A 12,196-nucleotide genomic window follows, 5' to 3' on the forward strand; every position below is an offset into this window, starting at 1 on the left:
ACAGGTTGTTCCTATTCAAGGAAGATAAACCGGATTCTGGGTCTAGCTCAACAGAGCTATGTCCAAAGAGTTTTTAAAAAAAAAAAAAAAAAAAAAAACCCAAATAATAAACACAATCAGTAAACAAAACTGGGTCTGGGAGCCCACCTGACCATTTGGAGGCAAAAATTCGCCCCCGGATGCTTTATTTAGATCAAGTTTTTAAATTGTCTGTGCCTCATATTTCTTTTTTTCTTTTCTTTTTTTTTTTAAGATTTTATTTATTTTATTTGACAGACAGAGATTACAAGTAGGCAGAGAGGCAGGCAGAGAGAGAGGGGAGGAAGCAGTCTCCCTGCTGAGAGCAAAGAGCCCGATGCGGGGCTCGATCCCAGGACTCTGGGATCATGACCTGAGCCGAAGGCAGAGGCCCCAACCCACTGAGCCACCCAGGCGCCCCCGTGTGCCTCATATTTCTAAAAATTGGGGCAGTTGACCTTGTTTGTTGAGAGCCAGAGGAAGAGAACTTCCTAGGTGTCTGGTCGCACACAAACTCACTCTCCAGGATAACGGCTCAAAATCTTCACTTGCTGCCAGGTTCCATTCTCACCACAAGGTGTTATTGAAGTAAAGTATTTTTAAGACAGTGAAAAAATGTATTCTAAACTTTAACTTTTATGAGGTCTTGAGTGGCCTTTTTCTATTTTGAGCTTTCACAGCTTCTTTACTTGATGTGTTCAAGGTGATTTTGGCGAGCCAAGACTTCTTAAACCAAATGTAGGGAAAGAAGGACCTGCATTTGCTGTAACATTTGAAATTAAGACTGATTTTAAATTATTTGCATTATGTTGTCATGGGAGAAGCTCACCTTCAGACCCTGCAAGTGATTCTTCTAGTAGTTCTCAGCTCATCCCCAGCTGCAAGTGTGTTTTTCCCCAAGCATTAGGAGAGGGCATAATGCCGAGGTTATAAATGGGCTCCAGAGCCAGCCTGACCTGGCTGGCTGGGGTGGATTCCTGGCTTCCTCACTTACTGGCTGTGTCACTTAACCAAGTACCTTACCCTCTTCAGCTCCAAAGTTCTCAATTTCATAAAATGGGAATACCAGAAGTAAATAAGAGAATGCTTACACAGGGCATGGTACCATTTGTGGCAATTAGACACAACTCAGTAAATGGCAGTATTGATAATAGCAATCATAGTAAGAACAGTGAGGCCTAAGGCCAGTAGTTTGCTGTGAATCACCCTTTCGGGCCTCTAGCTGTGCAGGGGATACATTCTTCTCTTGCCTAGAGAAATGGACAGAGGATCCTCACAGCCCAGGGAAACCCCCTCTGGGGGCTCCTGGGTGGCTCAGTTGGTTAAGTATTTGCCTTTGGCTCAGGTCATGATCTTAGAGTCCTGGGATCATGTCCCAGGTTGAGCCCCAGGTCAAGCCCCACATGGTAGCAATCCCTGCTCAGTGGGGAGTCTGCTTCTCCCTCTCCCTCTTTCCCCCACCCCCCCCTTCATGCTCTCTCTCTCTCTCTCTTTTACTCTATCTCAAATGAATAAAATCTTTTTTTTTTAGATTTTATTTATTTATTTTACAGAGAGAGAGATCACAAGTAGGCAGAGAGGCAGGCAGAGAGAGAAGGGGAAGCAGGCTCCCTGCTGAGCAGAGAGCCTGATGCGGGGCTCAATTCCAGGACCCTGAGACCATGACCTGAGCCGAAGGCAGCGGCTTAACCCACTGAGCCACCCAGGAGTCCCACAAATAAATAAAATCTTAAAAACAAAAACAAAAACAACAACAAAAAAAACCACCCTTCAGGTGGGCAGGCCTAATGTCAGGTGAACCTTGACTTTAAAAAGAACCATCTATGGGGTGCCTGGGTGGCTCAGAGGGTTAAGCCTCTGCCTTGGGCTCAGGAGGTCATGATCTCAGGGTCCTGGGATCGAGCCCCGCATCAGGCTCTCTGCTCAGCCGGCTGAACAGAGAGCCTGCTTCTCCCCCTCTTCCTACTTGTGATTTCTGTCAAATAAATAAATAAAATCTTAAATAATAATAAAAAAAAGAACCATCTAGCAGCAGGGAGGCTATCAATCCTGCTTTGAAAGCCCTCTAATCCCTTTTCTCCTATTACTCTCCTCCAGCTTTTCCTGTCTGGGGATGAGGGTAGGGATTGATGGGAAGGACAGAATGACTGTGGGAGTTGAGGGAGGGTACTGCCTGAATATCAATAAGGGAAAGGGTCTCCAATAATGGGAGACCTCGCAGGCCAGCCCAAGATTTGGGACACTTAGAGAGTGGAAAAGGATGTTGCCTGTTTCTATGTCCTCCAGGATCAGGGTCACCCCAGAGGACTGGAGGGAAAAGGAAAGACATGTGTCTTTTTACTTAGACATATAGTAGATTTCAAATTTTTCCCCTTTGGCTGTTACTTCATTTAGCATTGACTATCAAATGCTGACTTTCTTGTAGCGATCACATGTGGAATTTTCTGTGGGTCTCATGCAAACCGCACCTCTCTACCCAAGCTCCCACTTCCTTGATACAGGAAGTCTGGTCTGGTTCAAACACTTTCATCCTCCCTTGTCCCCACCCTCTCAATGGTACAACCACAGACTTTCTCTTGGGTGGAGTATTTGCAAGAAGGCTCCAGCCCAACCATGTTCCTTGTGCCCATTGGTCCTTTAAAGACACCCCAAAATTGAGGGCATATGGTTTGCTGTATTACTGTCTTCCCCCTTCACAGAACTCTGCAGCCTTGGATGGGCTCAAGGCAGATCAGTACAGCCAATGCACAAGCAGACATCCTAATGGAGAGTGAAAACTATTCTGGGCACCTGGATCTTCCAAATTGTCCTCTTGGAATCTCTTCCCTTTACTTGGTAGGGACACAGCCCTCCCTGTTCACAGAGTAATAAGGAAGTCCCCTCTCAATGCACTGCTCTCCCCCAAGACTGAGGACTTGGCTGGGAAGATTCAGTCTACTTCTCTCTCTGGTTTTCCTACATAGATACCTAAGGGGGAAGAAACCAGAAAGTAAGGTGGCTGAGCTATGTCTCAGTGAACCCTGGGGGAGGGGTTGGTCTCCTCATTTGACCATGTCCTAGAGCTATTGTTTGTAGTTGGGGCCATAGTAACAATTTCAGGGAAACAAAAATGTTCACTCAACATTCTGTACCAGATAAGATTTAATCCTGTTCAAATATTCTAGATCTTTCTTGTTTTTTGTGCTTCCTTGTTCTATCAGTTACTGAGAAGATGGTGTTACTCCAAGTATGATTGCAAACGTATCTATTTCTCCTTTTTGTTTAGTTAATTTTTTCTCTCTCTCTGTCAATATGTATATGTGCTATTGGGTGCATGCAAATGTGGAATTGTTATATCCATGCGTGGACCCACCCTTTTATATTATAAAATGGCTCTTTCTGTTATGACTGTTCTTTGCCTTAAAATGTGCTTTGTCTGATATTGGTATAACTTTCTTTTGACTAGTGCTTCTTACTTTCAGTTTTACTGTATCTTTGTATATAAGGTATATCTCTTGTAAGTAGTAAATTGCCAATTTGATATCGTCAAATATCCAAACAATTTTTATCTTTAAATATGGATATTTGCTCAGTTTAAAGTTAGTGTAATTACGGATATATTTATGTATAAGCTCACCACCTTACAATTCGTTTTCTTTTTTTTTTTTTTTTTTTTTTTTTTTTTTTTTTTTTAAAGATTTATTTATTTATTTGTTTGACACAGAGAGATTACAAGTAGGCAGAGAGGCAGGCAGAGAGAGAGAGGAGGAAGCAGGCTCCCTGCTGAGCAGAGAGCCCGATGCGGGACTCGATCCCAGGACCCTGAGACCATGACCTGAGCCGAAGGCAGCGGCTTAACCCACTGAGCCACCCAGGCGCCCTACAATTCGTTTTCTACAGAAAAGATCAGTCTTTTCTGTTAAGGTCATTGCTGATTGGATGGGACCCACCCCTAGTGGAGGATAATCTGCCTTACTTGAAGTCTATTGATTTAAACATTAGTTTCATCTTAAAAATTCCTACAGAGAGGAGTGCCTGGGTGGCTCAGTAGGTTAAAGCCTCTGTCTTTGGCTCAGGTTACGATCCCAGGGGGGATCGAGCCCCGAGTCAGGTTCTCTGCTCAGCAGGGAGCCTGCTTCCCTTCCCCTCTCTCTGCCTGCCTCTCTGCCTACTTGTGATCTCTGCCTGTCAAATAAATAAATAAAATCTTTAAAAAAAAATTGCCTCCAGAGAAACATCTACATTAATGTTTGGCCAAATATCTGGGTACTGTGGTCTAGCCAGGTTGATACATTAAATGTGACCATTAGGTCCCAGTGGAAAGCCCAAAGTATTTGACAGGCCCCTCCCCACAGTGGCTCTGAATTGCAGTGGTTTTCTCCCTTGTCCCAAAAGTCTGCCAAAAGCACTGGTAAGCTTCTTAGTCTCTTGGTTACTGCATCTTGCTCAACTTCTTTTTCTTTATTTCTTTTTTCTTTTTTAAGATTTTATTTTTAAGTCATCTCTACACCCAACATGGGGCTCGAGCACACAGCCCTGAGATCAAGAGTTGTATGTTCCACCAACTGAGCCAGTCCAGGGCCCCACTGCTTGATCAACTTCTTTGTCTCTGCCCTATGCTGCTCTAGCATGGAAAGATGTCTTAAGAGGAAGATGGCACAGAATATCAAATTTACCCAAATGAGTTTCCTTGCTCTCAAAACCTGGCCTCTTATGTACTACCTGCTTTGGTGGTTCTGGGTGCCTTCAAACAGGTACACTTTCATATTTTATCCTAGTGGGAAGATTATTGAGATGCTGATATGCGCATTTCATGAAATCCAACTCCTCATGAATAATTCTTTTTTTTTTTAAAGATTTTATTTATTTATCAGAGAGAGAGAGAGAGAGAGACAGTGAGCACAGGCAGACAGAATGGCAGGCAGAGGCAGAGGGAGAAGCAGGCTCCCTGCCGAGCAAGGAGCCCGATGTGGGACTCCATCCCAGGACGCTGGGATCATGACCTGAGCCGAAGGCAGCTGCTTAACCAACTGAGCCACCCAGGTGTCCCTCTCATGAATAATTCTTAAACTTAGAATAGAGCAATACTTCCTTAAGATGAAAAATAATGCAAATTATATTGAATAATACTAGAGTACAGTCCTCAATGGTATATTGGGAAAGAACATGCTTCAGTATTATCTGTGTGGCTAACAAAGCACAGTCACAAAGCACAAATCTGAGGTCCCCCTCAGATTTACTGGATCAGAACCTGTGGATGTTGGAGGAGATGGGCTGAGACCAAACCAGACACATTTTCATTAAACACAAGGATCCCATTTGTAAGCGCAAAACATTAAACTTTGTTCTGAAAGTTCTAAATAATGTAATAAAAATAAGGAAATAAATGAAAGGTAGAAATATTGGTTGAAATAAATATTTTCAGATGATATATTATCTATCAGGAAAGGAAAAACTTCAAACTAATGAGTTTAGTAAGATAACTGGATATGTGTGTATAATAATATACCTGTGTATATAATAAAATGTATATATTTCCTATATATCAGTAATGAGTTAGAAAATATAACAAAACTGTCAATATAGCAGCAATAAAAATTTTAAAAACCTCGTTAAGAAAACAGAACTCTGCAGAATTATATGATGACATCTTTGTGATGTTATTGAGGAAGATAAAGTTTTGAATAAGTGGAAAGACCTAAACAGCACAAAGATATAAACAGTACAAAGAAATAAACATTTTGTAAATTAGTATGTAAATTCAATGTAACCCCAGTTAGGGTCTCAATTTTTTTCAGGGGATTTGGTGAAAGAATTTCACAAAATGATTTTAATGTTTTTCTGGAAGAATAAATGAATAGTAAGAACCAAGAAAAGTTTGAAAGAGAGTAGCAATACAATATTTATTTCTGAAGATATTAAAACCTAGCGCTATATTCGAAATAGTGAGATATTGGCACAGAAATAAGTAGGAAGATAAAGGAAGAGAGTAGGGTACAGAAAGAACATTCAAATCATGGAGAGTTGTTGTGTTGACTGGTTTATAAGTGATATTGTGCAGTTAACAAATAGTGTTGGGTAGCAGCCCTTGGGGTAACAGAGAAGATAGAGAACTTTGAATGTATCTCATAGTTTATATTAGGATAGATTTCTGCTGGATTCAATAAAGATTTCAATATAAGAAATGAAATCACAAAAGTGGCAGAATAAAATGTAAGTGAATATTTACATAATTATAAGTTGAGGAATGACTTCTTTAAACATGGCCCCAAAATACATGCCATGAAGTGTAAAACAGATATGTTCATGTCAAAAGTTAAAACTTTATCAGGGTAGCATTTACCTCAGGAAGATTATTGACTAGGAGAAGTTACATGGAAAGCTGCCTTGGGTGGTGGTTATGTGGGTGGAAAGACTCAGTGCACACTTGAAATTTATTTACTTGTCTGTACGAGTGTTGTTCTTCAATTAAAAAAAAAATTTAAGTAGCATTTCCAATTGGAAAAAGAGACCAAGAAAATAATTTTTGAAAAAATAACAAACTAGGAATAAAAATTGCAACCTTTGTAACATATAAAAAGTTAATTAATATCTCTAATATATTAACAATTATCGTAAATCAGTAAGAAAGGATTAAACACCCTAATAGTGAAAATGCACAAAAGTAATACATATTGGCAATAAGCAAGTAAAGATGTATAATGCACTAATAACCAAATAAATGCAAATTTAAATATTTAAATTTTAATTTAAATATAATTTAATATAACAATTATTTAAATTACCCAGTATGACAATTCTTTTTACTTGTTAGATTGCAAAGACTAAAAGGTTTGATGCTTGGGACGCCTGGGTGGGTCAGATGGTTAAGGTCTGCCTTCTGCTCAGGTCATGATCCCAGGGTCCTGGGATAGAGCCCCGAGTTTGGCTCCTTGCTTAGCAAGGAGCCTGCTTCTCCCTCTCCCACCGCCCCCCTGCTTGTGCTCTCTCTCTCTCTGTTAAATAAATAAATACATCCTTCAAAAAATAAATAAAAGGTTTGATGCTCTCTAGCTAGGTTGTAAGGAAAGTAGCACTCTCATACTTCAGTGGGAGAATACATTGCAATTACTTTCTGGAGGTCTGATTTAGCAAAATGATTTATAGTTAAAATGTGCATTCTACTTGGCCAAGAAATTTTTCTTTTTGGAATGATCTAAGGAGAGATAATTCCAGAAATTCACAAACATAAGTGAAAACATGTTCATGACAGTATTGTTTATAATAGGAGCAAATTGGAAACTACTTAGACAGCCAATCAGCAAAGGACTGGTTTAATAAATACACTGAGGTATATGCAAGCAATAAAACAGATGTTGGTGAAAATGTATATTTATGGACACAGAAAAAAGAAATTCCAAGACAGAGTGCTAGGTAATCAAAGTGGGACTTGTTTATTTCTTCGTGTAATGGATAGTAAATGCCCACATATGTCAGGGCCTCCTCTGGTCACACAGGGTACAGCAGGGAGGGGGAGAAAAGTAAAAGCAGCTCCTGCTTCTTTGGAGCTAGCATTCTAGTGGCAAATGAAAGATAATAAGAAGTGAAATAAATTATGTAGTTATAAAGCAGTGTGTACAGGATAATACCATTTCCTAAATGTGTATTTGTATTAAAAATGTCTGCAAAGAGTTTAATCCTTCGTGCCTTTCTTCATGGTGGAGATTTTTATTTTCCACTTCTGCTTTTCTCCTGAAGTGTTCTGAATGAGTATTCCTTTTAAATCAGAAGAAAATAACTGAATTTCTGTTTTGACAAGAATAAAGTGGCAAAAAGAATGTCTGAATAAATGATATTCTCTGTTGCCTTCCTTCAAGAAATGCAAAGATCAAGAACTGTCGAGTGGAGAGATTTTTTGACATTAAAAGAAGGTGCAGGGGTGCCTGGGTGGCTCAGATGGTTAAGTCTCTGATCGTGATTTCAGCTCAGGTCATGATCTTAGGGTTGAGAGATGGGTCCCGCGTTGTGCTCCATGTGGGGTGTGAACACCACTTAAGATTCTCTGTCTCTTCCCCCTCTGCTCTTGACCCTGCTTGCACACACTCGCTCACTCTCTCTCTCTCCCTCCCTCAAATAAATAAATAAAAAGAAGAAGAAGCATGCAAATGCAAATCAAAACTATAGTGACGTGTAGAAGACTTGCTGGTGGAAATGCAAGATGGTACAGCCATTTTGGAAGGCAACTTGGAAGTTTCTCACAAAACGAAGCTTACCTTCACATATTACCAGCAGTCAGACTCCTTGGTTATACAAATGGTTTAAAAATTCACATTTACACAAATACCTGCTTGAGGATGTTTTGAGAAGCTTTATTCATAATTGACAAAACTTGGAAGCATCTAAGATGTCCTTCAATGGGTGAATGGATACATGAACTGTATCCAGACAATGGATATCCAGACAATGGACTATGACTCCAGACAATGGATTATAACTCAGCATTAAAAAGAAATGAGCTATCAAACCATAAAAACACATGAAAGGAACCTTAAATGCATATGACTAAGTGAAAAAAGCCAATTTAAAAAGGCAACAGATGTTAAAAAAAAAAAAAGGCTACATACTGTGCAATGCCAATTATATGACATTCTGGAAAATCAAAACTATGGAGACAATGAAAAAATCAGTGATTGCCAGGAGTTGAAGTGGGTGGAGAAGGATGAATGGATGAAGCTCAGAAGATTTTTAGGACAGAAAAACTATCCCGTATGACACTGTAATGGTGGATACCCGTCATACACTTGTCAAAACCTATAGAAGGTACAATATGGAAAGTAAACTCTGATATGAACTGTGGTCTTTGGGTGATAGTGACATGTCAGTGTGGGTTCATCAACTGTAAAATATGCACCCATCTGGTTGGAGATGCTGATAGTGGGGGAGGCTATGCGTGTGGGGGTGGGTAGGGTGTGTATGATAAATCTCTGTACTTTCTGCTCAATTTTTCTGCAAACATAAACCACCAGAAAATAAAGTCTATTTAATCATTATTACTTTTTTTTTTTTTAACACATAAGAGCAAGCGCGTCACACCCATTAGGATGGCGGCTATCAAAAAATGTCAGCGAGGGGCGCCTGGGTGGCTCAGTGGGTTAAGCCGCTGCCTTCGGCTCAGGTCATGATCTCAGGGTCCTGGGATCGAGTCCCGCATTGGGCTCTCTGCTCAGCAGGGAGCCTGCTTCCCTCTCTCTCTCTCTCTCTGCCTGCCTCTCCATCTACTTGAGATTTCTCTCTGTCAAATAAATAAATAAAATCTTTAAAAAAATAAAAATAAAAATAAATTAAAAAATAAAAATAAAAAAAAATGTCAGCGAGCATGTGGAGAAATTGGAACACTTACTACACACTGCTGGTAGGAATGTCAGATGTGTAGCTGCTGTGGAAAGCAATATGGTGGTTCCTAAAAAAAAACCTAAAATAGAACTACCATGTGATCCAGGAATGCCATTTCTGGGTATCCACCCAGAAGAATCAAAAGCAATGTCTTGAAGAGGTATTTGTTCGTGTTCATCGGCAGCAGTATTCACAGCAGATAAGAGGTAGAAATAACACCAGTGTCCTTCTGTGGATGAATGAATCAGTATGACAAAGGCCTGAAGTGGAATATAACTCAGCCTTAAAAAGGAAGGAAAGTCTGACACATGCTACCCCATGCAGGAATCTTGAGGACATGATGCTAAATGAAATAAGCCAGTCACACAAAACAAATACTGTATGATCCCACTTACAGGAGGTGCCCAGGGTTGTCAAAGTCACACAGACAGTAAATAGAGAGGGGTTTGCCAGGGTCTGGGAAAAGTTGGTGTTTAATGGGTACAGAATTTTATTTTTACAGGATGAAAACCTTCTGGACATTGTTTGCACATTAAAGTGAATATATTTAACATTAGTGAACTGTACACTTAAAATGGTTAAGATGGTACACTTTATGTTTATGTGTAGTTTACCACAATTTAAAATAAAATTAAGGATAAAAAAATAAAAGAAGTGCTCAGCATTCCTAAGAATGTTATGAAACGCAGACACCAAAAAAGAAAGACCTTTGCATAAACTTCAGTAAGCAAATGTTACCAGACAAAATCAAAAGGCAAATGTTAAACTGGGAGGAAAATACATATTTGCAACCACTGGGATAGGCAAAAGGCTCATAGTATCATTAATGAGACATACCAAGAACTCTTATAACTCAAGAAGATTAAAGTAAATCATCCAGTGGAAAAATAGACAGATGTGAACCAGCTATTCCTAGAGAAAGACAAAGAAAAAAAAAGTTAATAAATGCCAAATGTATTCATTCTCATTAGTTACCAAATAATTTTGCATTTTAATTAAATTTTATTTTCTTTTTCTAAGTGGGCTCTATGCTCAGTGTGGACCCCAGCACAGGGCTGGGGTCATGACCTCATGATCTTGAGAACAAGACCGGAGCTGGGATCAAGAGTCAGATGCTTAACTGACTGAGCCCCACAGGTGCCCCTGAAATTTAATTTTAAAACAAGAAGATACTGGGTACATGGCTGGGTACATGACTCTTGACCTTAGGGTCATGAGTTCTAGACCCACATTGGACATGGAGCCTCCTTAGAAAAAATAAAAAATAAAACAAGAAGGTGCTAAGTTTCTCCTTTTGAATTAGGAAAAAATTAAAAGATGGCTAATTGCCACGTGGTTCTTTTGGGCACAAGGAGAGCCAGAGAGGCTTAGTTGGACAGCTGCCCACAGAAGCAAACAACTCAAGAAACAAACACCTATTTCTAATTTTTCTTTTTTTTAACCATTGTGTGTATCACTTTTATAATCAGAGAAAAAAAATCATATGAAAATTAGCATGTTTCCAAATGTAATTAAAAAATGTAATGGACAAAAAAATCATTAAAAAAATCATTGCTGCTCAGTATCTGAAGTGTGTGATGAAGGAGGTGGTCTCATACACTATTAGCAGGAGTGTGAACTTGTACAACCTTTTCAGAAGACAGTCTGGCAGTTTCCACCAATGTTTCAAATGTTCTTGCTGGATCAAACAATTCTGCTTTAAGAAAATTATCATATAGACACACACATGCACACAAAAGCACATACATAAAGTTTTATTAATTGCACCAATGTTTACTTAAGTAAAAAATTGGTAATGATCCAAGTGTCCATCAATAGGATATAGTTTAAATAATTATATCTCAACTATGGAAAACTGTGCTAAGGTTTAAAAAGTTATATGAATTATATGATTTGAAAAGATATCCAAGAGTATTATTAAGAGTAAATGGCAAGTTTCAGAACAGTTGTAAAAACATATGTTATAATTCCATTTTTTATAAGTAATGTAAAAATGGTAGAAAAATCAGGAAAAAACAGGAAAGAATATGCATCATACTGTTAACAGTGGCCATCTCTGATTCAGGTCTGCGAAATTGCAGGAGATGTTTGCTTTCTAAAATACACATTTTTGGGACGCCTGGGTGGCTCAGTTCGTTAAGCCACTGCCTTCAGCTCAGGTCATGATCCCAGGGTCCTGGGATCGAGTCCCGCATGGGGCTCCTTGCTCAGTGGGGAGCCTGCTTCTCTCTTTGCCTCTTCCTGCCGCTCTGCCTACTTGTGTTCTCTCTCTCTCTGACAAATAAATAAATAAATGAATAAATAAAATCTTTTAAAAAATAATAAAATACACATTTGTGTATTCTTGAGTTATTTTTTGCACTGATTTTTGAAACCGGGGTAGGGGAGTACACATCTTAAAGGTGGGTTTCCTCGTAAAAAATTGAGTACCTCTGGTACCTGGTTTAGCCTCCGTCCCCTCCATCCCTTCTTCTCTCTGTCAAAGTGAAGTCAGGCTGCACTTCCTTAAGAATTTCCTAAGAGTTTCAGTTTATTCAGATAGCTTTCCTTTCTGATCTCTGGTCTCCTTGGACCCTGAATCATGACCAAACCCCTTTGATCACAGAAAGAAAAAGAAAATTATCTTTATTGTTTATCAGTTAACTGTGCCAACAAGGTGTGACCACCCTGGCCTCAGTGCTGAATGTTTAGAAGGAAAAAGAGCCAACCCTGACACTGTGAAGGGAAACGATGCCCCCTTTATTTTATTTTATTATTTTTAAATGATTATATTTATTTATTTTTCAGGGAGAGAGAGAGAGCACAAGCAGGGGAACAGCTGGCAGAG

The sequence above is a fragment of the Mustela lutreola genome, chromosome 9 (genome assembly GCF_030435805.1).
Source record: "Mustela lutreola isolate mMusLut2 chromosome 9, mMusLut2.pri, whole genome shotgun sequence".
In the NCBI taxonomy this organism is placed as follows: Eukaryota; Metazoa; Chordata; class Mammalia; order Carnivora; family Mustelidae; genus Mustela; species Mustela lutreola.